This window comes from Pelodiscus sinensis, chromosome 1, assembly GCF_049634645.1.
Source record: "Pelodiscus sinensis isolate JC-2024 chromosome 1, ASM4963464v1, whole genome shotgun sequence".
In the NCBI taxonomy this organism is placed as follows: Eukaryota; Metazoa; Chordata; order Testudines; family Trionychidae; genus Pelodiscus; species Pelodiscus sinensis.
Window position 1 is genome coordinate 293,497,559 of NC_134711.1, and position 14,445 is coordinate 293,512,003.

General features: G+C 43.0%; 1 long non-coding RNA gene across 1 annotated transcript; it reads left to right on the plus strand.

Moving 5' to 3' along the window:
• The first annotated feature begins 1,825 nt into the window (after window positions 1-1,825).
• Window positions 1,826-4,149, plus strand: LOC142827132 (uncharacterized). Its single transcript, XR_012901583.1, has 3 exons — window positions 1,826-1,985; window positions 2,820-2,851; window positions 3,600-4,149. It is a non-coding gene; the product is annotated as an uncharacterized LOC142827132 (long non-coding RNA).
• Window positions 4,150-14,445: the final 10,296 nt, after the last annotated feature.

The following is a 14,445-nucleotide window of genomic DNA, read 5'->3' on the forward strand; positions in this document are numbered from 1 at the left end:
TGATTAGAGCAGTAGTGAGCAATAACTTTTGATGGGGGGGCCACTCCAAGAATTTGATAAGTGGTCAAGGGCCACACTCTTGCATCATAATAATGGAGGAGGTGCAGGGTTTGGGATGGAAGATGGGTGCAGAAGGGAGTTTGGGGTAAGGGATAAGGGTGCAGGTAGAATACTTCCGTGAATTTTGAACACAGTAAGACAAAGCTATAATTTAATAGAAGCATGCTTTAATAAATAAAGTCAAAGCTTAGTTAGGAAATACAGAAACCTTCTTTGATAATCAGGGAATCACATAAGTAAAAGTAACACTGTGTCCTGCATTTGTTTACAGGCAGTAGGTGGGTTAGCTGAGGGGAAAGGGTATAAAAGCAGTTTTCCAGCAGCCTCTCATTTGACAAGAGAGAAAGACTGTCTGGTAAACCTGTTCTGTCTTGGCTTGTAAACACATTTAGCTATAGCTAAATTACCACAATTAAGTTGTTAACCGTGTATGGAATTTTTTACATGTTTTGCTCAGATTACTCAGATTCTAACTTGATCAAAATGAAACAAAAGCAAAAAAAAAAAGGTGTTTTGTTTGATTTCTGTGAACTTCAGGTAATGGGAGTGTTGATTCTACCATGCTTGGCACTTTGGGTAGCCATGTACCTCAGCGCAGAGTGGGTAAAGACACTAACAAATATTAGAACAATAATCCTCAGCAAAGTGAATGTAAAATATACAAGGTGCAGTGACAGAAACAGGCCTCAGCAAATTTTGTTCTCAAAATTAGTTCCATAAACACATATTCTTGAACTCTTTAGAGCAATACATGATAGCCCTTAAAACACTGTTGCAGGAGGGACCTTCCTTCAATAGGCATTTTCTCTGAGTAATTTGAAGACAAGTAAAAGGTGTTTTTTCAAGACAATACATTTGCAGACATTGGAACATTATGCATAGATCTAAGACTAATTGTAAAAATGCAATTGAATATTTAACTGTAAGCCCTAATTCCTTCTGCTGGCACACCTGTTTCATAGAAGATCAAAGAAATTGCAGTGTTGCAAGAGATAGTGATTATGTATTAAGATGCCAAGTGTTTCTATTACTTGCTTGCAATTTCTTTCATGTGTACAAGAGATATGGTGTGGGAGAGTCAGGAAAATATCTCCCTCAAATCTTGATTTTATAGCATTATGTGTCAGAAGAAAGGTTAGACCCTATTAATGTCAATGTGAATTTTTAACATGGTTATTTCATTGGTATTCACAAAAAAAATTTTGTTACTTTTTAATTTAAAGCAAAACCACAGAATGTGCTGCATCTGGACGATAAAAGCATAGAAAAGGGAGTCCAACAATTAAGTGAGATTACATTAATATATTATTCCAGCTCAAAAAAAGTCAGTGATAATTCAGAATGTCAGATGTGGGTGTTATATTAGCCTACCCTGACCTATAAGTCCCAGTAATTTACTACTGAACTTTTTCTACTCAGTTTTGAAGAATGATTACAATATTTATAATTCTGACAAAGCACATGTGTATCACAATTGTGAATATAGTTTCCAATCCTCCCAGATTGGCTGGGAAAGTTCTGGACTGTGGCTGGATCTCCTAGAAGCTACTGAAGCCAATCCAGGAGATTTCAGGTTGCTAAAAATCCGGCAGCACTAAGGGACTAAGCTAGGTTCTCTAAGGGTATGTCTATACTGCACATTTATTTCAAAATAAAATATTCCAGAATAGTTATTCTGAAATAGCTTATTTCGAAATAGCATGTTTACACTGCAGGGTAGTCTCAAAATTCCCTAATGTAGATGTGCTATCTCAATTTAGCAACAGCAACCATAGAATAAAGTCACCTCAGCAGCCCAGCCAACAGTACTTTTACCTCAGCCAGACGCGTTGCAGTGAATGGCAGGAAACAGAGGATGAAGACGGTGCCTATTGGCAGAGCAGATGGACCAATAAACGAATCTGATGGAATTTGACTGGAAAAATGTAAGTACAGAGTGTATGGGGTCTGTCAGTCAATAAAGCTGCATACCTCTGTTCTGAGTGAGACCATCCCCTACCCCTCCAATGGCTGCCTGATCAACACTTACCGGATATTTTGTATTAAACATTAATTTTTTAAATACTATTACAGTGTATTCAGTGAATTGCTATATTGATTTTGTAGAGGGTTAAGTATATGTTACAAAGTCTGTTTTTTTTATTTGCCAGGCCTCCTCATTCTTTTAATTGTAACTATTTTTGCGTTGCTTTTATTTCCTGCACCTCTTCATTCTTTTAACTTTAACTTATAATTATATTCTCTTAAAGAGTGCATGGGGTGTATGGGGTTGCATGGTAGTACCTCTAATGGGGTAGTACCTCTAAAGGAGGGCTTGTCGCACTTCTTCAGGAGTGGCCCATCCTTTATTGATTTTATCAGCACCCAACTCAGCTGTGGCTCCATGTAGTTGCTTTGCATGCGGCAACGGTCACACCCCGGGCAATGGCTTTGACAGTCCAGCTAAATCAGGTGAGGGTAGCCAATGGGTCTGAAACCCTTGGTGAGTTAAGGACTTTCTCATCTCAGCATGCAAAGACAGCTTTGATGGATCAGGAGAAGGAAATCCTTATGATTCAATGGCTGAGGTGTTACAGCAGCGTACTATGGAGTGTGTGGGGCATGTCAGAGCATTTAAGATGCCATGGCCATCCAATGCAGCCGAGGTAGTCTCCAGAAATAACGATTTTTTTCGTGCCAATGAATTCCGACTTCTGAGGCAAGAGAGTGAGATCGTCTCTATGCAAAGGCTTTCTCACTATAATATTCTTCACGCACAGGTTCTATGACGAGTCCAGGGAAGGCATATCAGGTGAGTTCTCATTTTTTTCCTATCTACATGTCGGGGGAGGGCAGCAGGTTGTGAGGGGCTGTGCGCTCCTCACTCTGCCTTCTTGGCCTGGGGATCACACGACAGCCTGTGCATGTGTGTACACATGGAGCACCAGTCTGGAGCACACAGCTCAAGGAGGCTGCCGCACAGCAACTCCTTGCTCCTTCTCACAAGGTTCCTGGACAGGCCTGCCTTACTCCGGACTCCATGGTGGGACACCAAAGGGGCTGGGGTCAGGGAAACACACAGCAGTGCCGCACATGGCACAGGCTCATGCCCATATTCTAGGGAAGCATCCACTCCTGGTCAAGCACGGCAAGGTGGAGGACACTGGTCACCTGCAGGGGAGCTGGCAGGAGGGTGGAAGCATGTGAAGGGGACCCTGGTGCAACCCTCCCTGGCAAGTGGCATTTGCTGCTCAGACACCTCCCCCAGCAGCCTCTCCCCTCTCCTCCAGTGGGCAGGGATAGAAGTCCTCTCTCTGCCACTGCTGCCAGATGCAGTGTGTGCGAGGCACGGAGGGAAGGTGAGCTGCCCCATTCCCCCATCCCGCACACATACTCCTGGCCTAGTCATCACTTTCCCATGCCTGCTTGTCTCTGGAACGTGGCAGTAGCAAGGTTCCCGTGGATGCCTGCACCCCTGCAGGACAGGGCCTGCTGTCTAGCCACAGATGGCTTTGCTGAAGGCACATCACCATCATCTGACTGGAGACCTTTCGTATCAGTTCAGACAATAGTGCCAGGCTTCATGTCTCCTGGGATGACTGGCCTTGTCACTTTTCTTCACATCTGGGCCATCTGTGAGTGAAGCGCATCCAACATCTCCTGCACCATCCTCCCGACCCCAGGAGAGCTGCAGGCGCTGGCGAACCCGCGATGACCTGGAGCGGGAACATCTGGAGTGCCTCCATTGAACAGGAACTTGGAGAAGGACGGCCAGGAATGCTATGCTGACTGGGAGGTGTGGCACAATATCTGGTAGCAGCTGTCCCGGCACCAGGAGATGATGTACATGGCATACACTGATGCTGTGGAGTGCCTGGCTACCACCATTGAGTAGTCCAGGAGCTTCCCCCCAGCACCCGCTCCCCTCTAAATCCCCCCAGCACCTGCACCCGCCCCTCCAGCTTCTCCTTCTAGCTGCCCCTCCTGAGGCTGCCAAGGGCCATGAACATGAGGTGGTGGGACCTCTCGGGCAGCTGAGGCGTCACAACCTACATGAGGCAGGCGCCAGTCCCAGCCCCAGCCCTGAGCTCATCCTCCCCCATCCCAGGTTCTTTTTCCAGTCCCGCCCCAGTTATATATTCCCTAAATAAATATAACAGTTTATTGTTTCAAACAAAGTCTTTTTTTATTGGTCTACAGTGGAGAGGAAGGAGGAAAGGCACACAGGGGCTATGCAAAGGTCCCTTGGGGGGAATCCCAGGGGAGAGTGTCACAGCTGGCTTTGCCTGAAACTCTCCCTCAAAGTCTCCCAGATGCGCACAGCCCCCTGATGGGCTTGCCGGATGGCAGCAGTGCACGGCTGCTCAAAAACCCTCGTGAGCCACTCGGCCTCTGCCCGCCATCCTGGCAGGAACATCTCCCCCTTGTTTTCACATATGGAGGACACAGCAGTCTGCCACTACCTAGGGGATGCCAAATCCAGGTGTGTGAGGAGACATCAGAATCTCTCCTGGAGGTGGCTGAAGGTGCCTTTCACCATGATGTGGCATTGAACTGTTCCTTGGTGGGCTCCAGGTAGGGCTTCATTAGCCAAGGGAGAAAGGGGTAGGCTGCATTGCCCACGGCGCACATAGGCACGTCCATGTTCCCGACCCTGATGGTGCGGTTGGGGAAAAAGTGCTGGCATTCATCTTCTGGAACAAGCTTGAGTTCCTACAGACATGGGCGTTGTGCACCTTCCCCAACCATCCAACGTTAATGTTGGTGAAGCAGCGCTGGTGGTCCACATGGGCCTGCAGGACCATTGAAAAGTACCCCTTCCAATTAATATAGTCTGAGGCCCAGTGGTTGGGGGCCTGAATGGGGATGTGGGTGCTGTCAATGCCCTCCCCCCACACACTCACACACAGCTGAGGAAGCCCATGGCAGCAAAGCTGGCGATGATGGGATCCACGTCACTCAGGATGATGACTCTGCACAGCAGGATGGTGTTGATGGACCTCACCACCTGTAGAACGATAGACTCATGGACTCACAGGGTTGCCAGAGCCCTCAGGAGTTCCCTGAGCCCAAGTCCCTTCCCGCAACAGGACCAACCCCAACTACCCTATCCCCAGCCGGGTTTTGTGAAGATGAGCCTGTCTGAGGCTGTCTGAGGGGAGCCTCAGGAAGCAACTACAGGAAATGACTGCTGTCCTGATGCCTTGCCCGGAATGTTTCCGAGGGGCCTTAAATGTGATTCAGGCTTCAATGAGCGTGGACACTCTATTTCAATATAGCTCTTCACTATTTCAATAGGCATTTGAAGTGTGGGGCTACGTCTACACTGGCTTGATTTTCCAAAAATGCTTTTAACGGAAAATTTTTCTGTTAAAAGCATTTTCGGAAAAGCACATCTAGATTGGCAGGATGCTTTTCCACAAAAGCACTTTTTGCGGAAAAGCGTCCGTGGCCAATCTAGACGCGGTTTTCTGCAAAAAAGCCCCAATCGTCATTTTCGCGATCAGGGCTTTTTTGCGGAAAACACTACACTGCTGTCTACACTGGTCCTTTTGCTCAAAAGTCTTTTGGAAAAAGGCTTTTGCCCGAACGGGAGCAGCATAGTATTTCCGGAAAAGCACTGACAATCTTACATGAGATCGTCAGTGCTTTTCCGGAAATTCAAGCGGCCAGCGTAGACAGCTGGCAAGTTTTTCTGCAAAAGCAGATGATTTTGCAGAAAAACTTGCCAGTCTAGACACAGCCTGGATGCTTTATTTCAAAATACTTATTTCGGGAGTTATTATTTCAAAATATAGTTTCCCTCCCTAAAGAATTTTCACAAACTATCTTTTTTACTGGCTTAGACAAATTGTAAATTAATTTAGAGCTAAAAGCATTTTTAAACATCATTTGTTTAATACTGTTGAACTTGAATTTTCTGATAACTGAATACATATTATTCACACAAGTAGAGTTATTTTAAAGCTTGTTGCTTTGAAAGTGACATATATTTTTTAAGCCACACTTAAATTGTCCAAGTGGAGGATTCCCAGGAGATACAGATCTATAATTAGTATGATGAGCCAATCATATACAACTCTGACTTCAATTGTTTCAGTTTCAGGGTTCAGACGTTGACCCTGTAAATAAAAATATCCCCGGTATAATTTCAATAGCTTAAATGGAATTGGACCTACTTGCAACAAAGCTGAATTTGGCACTATACTTCTATGTGAAAGATAAGCAAGCATCTTTTCCAAGAACAAAGCCATAGTTTCATGGAACAAAGTGAGAAAAAAGCTGCCGAAGGTAGTGGGTGGATGAAACTGTAGCAGATAATGAAAACAGATACAGCTGGAGACATCTCTCCAGCTAAGGAATTTGTGACAGATCTTCTATAGTACTCCAAATAGCACTGTTTGCAGAGCAACATTTGCCATTATACTTTGCCTAGCCTGCCATCATGTGCTCTAATAAGGTTAACAAAAAAGTTTGAATGTGAAATGTTTGTGAGCTTAACCCAGGCTGATGATTGACAACCTACCATGCTTGTGTGAGAAGTGTGAGCACTAGTGGGAATAACAATTCTCGTAACAAAGTTTGAAAGAACATTGAAACAGTCAGCAATAGCAGAATCTCCAAGCATTTCAGGTTTATCAGGTGCTCTGAGTGGAAAACAAAAGTGAAGCCCATTTCTGGCTGAGACCAGCTAGAAATCAGGCACAATATACAAGCTTTTGTAGTTTAGGCAAAAGAGAATTTATGGCCCTGGCTCTTATGGGAGGAAGGAATAGGCAAAGGGGGTTGATAAGTCAGAATGAAGGAATAAATATGATAAAATGGTGACAGATGAATAAAGATACCCCAGTGAAAAATATGCAGGGAAGAAAGCCAAGAGGGATAATCTGAAAGAGATTCAAAGGAGAGATTCAAAGGAGAAAAAAAAACCCACCAAAGTGTTTCAAATTTTACTTACATGAGAGGCAAACCATGTTGAAAGAGAGGAATGGAAACAGAGCCAAATATAAAAAGAAAATGGATGGAGTATAAGAACAGAACATGAACAGAGACTGGCAGAAGAATTTTTGGGTCTTAGAAAGTTGGCCAAAAACTATGGCAAGTTTGTTATTTCACCACTACTGCCTCCTAGTTATATACACACACAAGTTACACTTGCTAAAACACGTCTTCCAAAATAAGTGAAATTAAAAAGGCATTTCAGTAGAAAGCCTGGAAAATAGGTTCTAAGGGTCTAGGTATTAAATTACAACACAAAACATTCCTCCCGCCACAAAGCCTGTACTTAGAACACTGTCACACAAGGGTACAGAGGTGTTTTGACAGTTACAAAGTGACAAAAGACCTCTTTCAGTCACTGTCAAATAACACACATTTTGTAGATTAAATGTAGTAGTGAAGTAAGGCCATTGAAACATCAGGAAAAGAATAACTTGCTTTGACAATGCTCCCGAAACAATAAATGAGTTGGACAGCACTGCATACATTATTCTTAAAAATATAACCAAAGCACTGCTACTATGGTTTATACAAACTGTATTTGATAGTATATGCAGGCTGAACATGCAGTATAATCATGGGACATATAGAGACAATGATTATCATAGCAATGATAACATATGTCAAGCATTATTGTAGGATTTTGTTCCCTTGGATCAGTTGGATCTTTGAGGTGGGGTTCACCTTTAAATAATAAATTTTAGTGTAATTAATTTAAAACAAGAGGGGAAGAATTCAATACTGAAAATGGCTTTTGTAGGAAACCCATTACATGTTATGTCGTTCATTTGAAGACTGAGTATACATGTCAGTGATTTGGAGGTGACCTTATCTTGACACCTTCCAAGGAAACTGGTACTGCCAGACTAAGTTAAACAAGTGGACTGTGAGAAAGGCCATGCCTGCTTTCAAGCCCTGACTGTAGGCAGAGATAGGGCAAGATGATGTATTCCAACCAGCTATTCAGCAAGAGCTCAGTACCTGTTGCAGTAGAGCTCATTTACAGTGTTTATACCATTTTTAGACTTGAGTATCATCGTTTTTAATAGTTTGCCTTAGACATACTTTGGAAGAGATCATGACCTTACCATGTGTGGAAATAAGTGAAATGTACCAGGGAGTTCTCTGTGATGCAGCCATTGACATTAAAAATCCATCATCTGCTAACATATCCCTTTCTCTAGTATCTGAGATTACTTGGAAAAGGAAATACCATAAGCATGGTAAATATGTAGAAATTACTGGCAGTAGCTTCTGCCACAAGTCAAAAGCCAAGCCCAGTGAGTTCTGCAAGTCCCCTTTCAGAATACTCAACAATATTAATGGAGCCCAAAGGAGGTGATCTGAATGTTTAATATGATCCAATCAACTTATTTTTTAATTGCAAGTCATACCAATATCTAGCTTTTCCCAAATCCACACACACTGCATCAAGGATCTAGTGTTATACCTTTCCATATATATTCATTGGGAACTGATAAGTAGTCAGGGTTAAAAGCCAGATAAAGTAGTCCAATGATTACTTATTAAAACTATGTAAAAATATTTACTGGGGCAGAATTTAATTAAGATAAGTTCAGAAATAATGCAGTCCCTGGGATGGTAGGGGATGGGGGTGGAACCTTCTAAGAATATGTTCACACTGTAATGTGAACCTGGACTCCTACCCCCAGCAACACACAAGTCTGTCTGACTCAGGACCCAGGCCCTAGGCCAGGCTGTGGGGTGGATCCAATAAAGCCAGAGTCTTGCTAGGGCTTGGGTCCAAACTGTCACTTTTCAATGGGATTTTGCACATCATATTCCCAGATTCCTATCTGGAGAGTTTGCATCCCAGGGGCCACCGTTTCTATCCCCAAAATAGTCAGTCAGCTCCCATAAAATAGAAGGAAACTCCCTGTGTTGGGACACCTGCCCTCTATTAGGGCTCTATTAGCTCCTGAAAGCAAAAGAGGTTACACGGGAGGCAGCCAATCACAAAAGGGCTTATAGGAACAAATAATCTGGCCATATAAGAAGAGATGCAGGACAGAGCAGCTTTAGTCACTATTTGGATCTTGAGGAGTACTGGCTGTCTTGCAGGTGGAGGGCAGAAAGCACCCTGGCTAGCTGCTAAGATTAGTAGGCCAAACCCCTTAAATAAGAACATTAGGGCTGCACTGAGGTGGAACAGGGAAATGTATAGAGAAGTTAAAGGGGACACAGAACATGGTTGCCATCTATCAGGTGCCTGGATTGGGATCCACACTGAGTAATGGGTGGGCCTAGGTCAGAGTTGTTGACTCGAGTCCCACGACTTGAACTTGAGTCCGACTTAAGTCACCTAGGTGATTCGACTCGGGTTCATTGTTTGTGACTTGAGACTCGACTTGAGACTTGCTAATTTTGTTAAATTGACTTGGTGAAAAAATTGTCTGAAAATGCCGATATTGATGGCTGGTACAAAAGTGACTTGACATTTTTAAAATTAAGACTTGAGACTCGACTTGAGACTTGACTCGAAAGTGACTTTAGGGACTCGAGACTCGACTTGAGACTTGAACTGTAGTGACTTAGGACTCGACTTGGACTTGACAATGATGACATGAAGACAACACTGGCCTACATCCCATCTCCCCCTTGCCACTTAAATCGCCAGACAACTGGCTACACTTGCCACTGAAGGAAGTGACTGCACTGCATTTCCCTTGGAGAACCAACTGTGCCACAATTGGAAAGCTGTGGCCTGAAGTGGATATGCAGCCCTTGGAGTGACAGGAGTCCAGGAGCAGAGGTGATGGTAGCAAGCCACCTCCAGAAGGGGGCCTACTGGTGAACAGAACTAGTCCCCAAGACAGCCAAGAGACACCGCAGCAGTAAGAGGCTCCCCATCACATCTCCCTGGTTTAGGCATTGCAACTCAGCATTTAACCCTTTCATAGTATTGGGACCATTGAACTGAAAACAGAACTGTATCCCACATCAGCTATGGCCAGTGACAAGCAGCAGCCATTGGTCAAGTGTGCAGCTATCTGATCATGGGAGGAACTCTATTAAATTGACAGCCCATTTTAGTCAGTTTCTCGGTCATAGTATTTCAAAACATTGTAAATTTCATGATTTCAAATGTGTTAATCTGAAATTTCACTGTGTTGTAATTGTAGGAGGATCCTGACTGTGAAAGGAGTTGAGGAGATTGCCAGGTTGTTGTATGGTGGGGGAGTTGGAATACTGCCACTCTTACTTCTGCACTGCTGCTAGTGGCTCTGCCTTCAGTGGCTGCCATTGGGAGCCCAGCTTGGGAGGCAATTATCATTATAAACTGTAGTAGTGGTACACATCTGCTAATGGTAGAATACACACCAGCATCTCACCCCCATGTGGAATTCAAAACAATCAGAAGGTTCACTGGATGACTGAGATTCTAAGGAGTGCTCAAAGATAAAATCATTGTAGGGAAGCAAAATTACTTTTCATCAGTCTTCAATGCAGAGGATACATGAGTGAGTGTACCATATCTGAGCCCTTCTTTCTATGTGACATATCTGAGGAATGTGCCACATTAAGATCTTAAGACAGGGATGGGGAACCTTTTTTTGGCCAGAGGTCACCCACACATAGAAAAATCACTTTGGAGCCACACACAAGTGAGAAGCAAAAAAAACTAAGCCAATCCCTCACTGACGTGGCCCCTGACTGAGGAGGAGAAAGATACTCCCCCATTCCCCTCACATACCGAAGCCTAAGGGGGCCCACCCTAGTAGATTTTGTGTGGTCCAGCCCCGGGATGAGGTAGTGGGGTTTGGCTGATATTGGCTGTCTGGCTGCTCCCAGGGTGGGCAGGATTCAATAAATAATTATAATGAGTAGTCTTGTGGCACCTTAAAGACTAACTAACAAATTAGGATCATGAACTTTTGTGGGTAAGACTCACTTCATCAGACGAGTTGAAGTGGAAATAACAGAATCCACTGTATATATAACAGCAACAGCAGTTACCTGGGAATTGTATGACCTCTTTTAATAAAGCTAATTAACTGGAGAAGTGATTATAGAAGGAAGGAGACTTCCAGCCAGTACATGGAAAAAAACTGTGACTTGCTTGTTTTGTGTATCAGGGTTAAATAGGATCACATGTGTCACATCATTGTGGGGATGCTTCCACAAGGAAAGGAGAGGGAAAGGCTAAGGAACAGTATTGGGAAGAATGGGGCTTGGTTATATTGCCATCTCTGCCAAAGTCTCCACTGTGAGCCTATGTCGAGGAATTTTACCACCCTTTTACACAGAGAGGCTGCAGAACTGGAATTTATTTACAAATTTAACTATATTAACCTGGGCTTGTATAAGATATTAATTCGTTAATGCACTACAAAGCCAGTTTTCCCTGCATTTGTTCTTCATATTTGCACATCAATAGCTATGAATTGGAATCCTATTTAATTAGCTTCATTAACATGGGTCCTACAATTATTAGCTAACTGCTATTATTGGATTCTGTTATTTCCACTCTAACTCATCTGATGAAATGGGTTTTACCCATGAAAGATCATGATCCTATATAGTTGTTAGTCTCTTAGGGCACATCTACACAACAGGGCTAAAGCTGAAATAAGCCATGCAACTTGAGCTACGTCAATTGCATAGCTTAAGTTGAAATAGCTTATTTTGGCTTTTGGCACTGTCTACATAGCAGGAAGTCCAAGAAAGAGCACTTTTCCCCCAAATTCCCTTACTCCTTGTAAAAAGAGTGTTGTAGGAGTTGGAATAAGAAGTCCTCTAGCTTGGCATTCTGTTGAAACAACTGCTTGTGCCATGGAACTACTCATTTTTAAAGTTATAGTAACATGGCTACCACTTAGAATAATTAATTAGTGCAATAAACCATAGTCATATAGCATTTCCACTGCCTAACCATTGCTAAGAATTTTTCAGGGATCACAACAGAGGTAAGTTTCAGGTGGGATTTGAAAAGGGATAGTGTAGCAGCTTGATAGACAGACTTAAAAAGCTAGCTTTATTTCTAGAATGGTTGACTACTCCTGGTAAAGAAATTAAGATCAATCTTCCATTACTGTTCCTTTGCTGTGACTGTTTTTAAAAGCATGCTTAGGTTTTATTTTCCAGGGAATTTGCATGAAGTCTGGTTCTTTGGCAATTAAACATAATCAGCTGCAAGCAGCTATTGTCCTTCATAGGAGATTATTACCATTTGACAGTCATTTTTACATTAAACAGCTGAAATACAGCTAGCAATTATAGCTTCAGGTGTGGCATAAATGGGAAGAACTGATGGAATCCTTTGCAGTGTGGATGTTTTCATGCATCCATTCCTAGCCGAGCTAGGGAGTACAGAACTCATTTCCTAAGAAGGTCCTGAAATAGCCCATTTAGGAAAGCTTTCATGTGAAGTCATTGGGATTTAAAACAAGTTTTTTCGGTAGATTGCTGGTGGCCAAGGGCCAAAAACTATTCATTGTACATACTTAACGATCCATAGAGAAACCAGCCATAGAGAAACCAATGAGGACTGCTTATGTTAGCATGCCAACCAGGATTTGTTCCAGAAACAATGCTGGTGGGTGTGTGGGAGTCATTTTCCAACTAGCAGTGGTGTATAGGGTTCTCTAAATGGCAGGAAAAATCACGGGTATGCATACTAGAGTTGTGGGATTCAATTGATTTTTTGGGGGTGCTTTTATTTTGGGGTGGGGTGAACAAAAGCAACAAAACAAATTGAGGTGAATGGGGAAAAGGTCATTTGGGCTAAACAGTTAAAATTGAAGGAAACTTCAAAGATATCAAAAGAAAATTATTTTGGGGGATTTTTTAATCATTTGAAACAATTTAGCAAAAACCAACACAAACTTGCAAAAGGTTTTCCTGTTGCCAATATCTGCAGTTTTTTCCTCCTCAGTTTAGCTCTAAAATAGAGTCCCCAACATATTTGTGGGAAGGTTTTTTTCCCTCCCCATAACAATTGTGTGGTTGCAGAGAGCCTCATTCTACAGGACTTACAAAGCGGTGACAATTCAGGTTTTATGCCACATGCCTATTTGTATTCCTAGCAGGATTTTGGACCAAGAATACAGACAGACATTCAAGTATCAGCTTCTCAGAATAGCTTGCCCTGTCAGTTATCACTGAATGCTTGTGATAATCTTGACCTCCCATTTGTCATTCCTTGGCTGTTCTCTCCATGGTTTTTACAATGCTTGTCTGCAAGCCAATGCCTATATTCTCAAAAGGTTGAGCTGTGTGTATCTTATATGCACAAAACCATTTGAAGTTTGTGTTAAAAGGTGTTTGAATTAGGGTATGAGGAGGTACAAGCCCCAAGACTAGAAATCATGACGCTCTCAGAAACAAGCACCCCTAGATCGGGGTGGAGAACCTCTGGCCCAGGGCCCAGATGTGATTTGGATTAGCCATTGGTGGGCTACAGGGTGGTTTGTTTACCTGATCATCCACAAGCATGGCTGCTTGCAGCTCCTAGTGGCTTGGAATGGTGAATCACAGCCATTGGGAGAAGTGGGGCTCTGTGACGGTGGATGCTCATGCAAACAAAGCATCTGGTGGCAGGCCAGTAGTTAGCCCTGTCTAACTGCAATCAGCTAGTACACCAGCGGTTCCCCACCTCTCTGCTAGCGGAAGCATCCAATTCCTGAGACCCCAGTTCTATTCTCAGTTTTTCTGCTAATGTGCTGAGTGACTTTAGTCAAGTTACTTCCTCCTCTGCATAAGTTTTCCCATCTGTAAAGTGGGGCTACTGATACTGAACCTTCTTTGTCATGTGCTTTGACATCTATTGCTGTATAAGAGCTAATTATGAGAAGCGTGTTCTTTTACATCTTATCGGTGGGCCCTACCTTTTTTCGATAAGCACTTTCATTAAGACAAATCCTTCCCAGTGACTTATAAAAGCAATGTAAAATCAGTTGTTCTCTGAACTGATGTATCAGATGGAACCCAAAACCCAAGAGGCAGCAAAATACACATTTAACCAAAGAAATTAAACATTCAGAGCCAGCAATGTGATAAACTATCACATCCTAGTTTTAGGAGAGTATAGATGTAAAGATTCCTAATCTACAGAACAAAGACTGCATTAATGATATGTGAGTGAAATCAAACACTTGGTCAAGACTCTTTTTTTCCCCCCTTATTGCTCTAGACCTGATTATTTGGTGTGCATTCCTGTTCAATCTATTTGGGAGACTTAAACTGCACTTTGTTTGCTAAACCTGACACTTAGTGCTTCTAAGTACTTCTTTGGCTAATACGAGGATAGTGATCAAATGACACAGCCTTGCCAAAGCATCATTATCTTTTTGATGAGTGACAATTTAAGCCTCACTTTGCTGTTAGTTCTTTTTGAAGAGTGTGAGCTCCAAAAACACTGTTCCTAAGCTGGCCACATCCTACGAG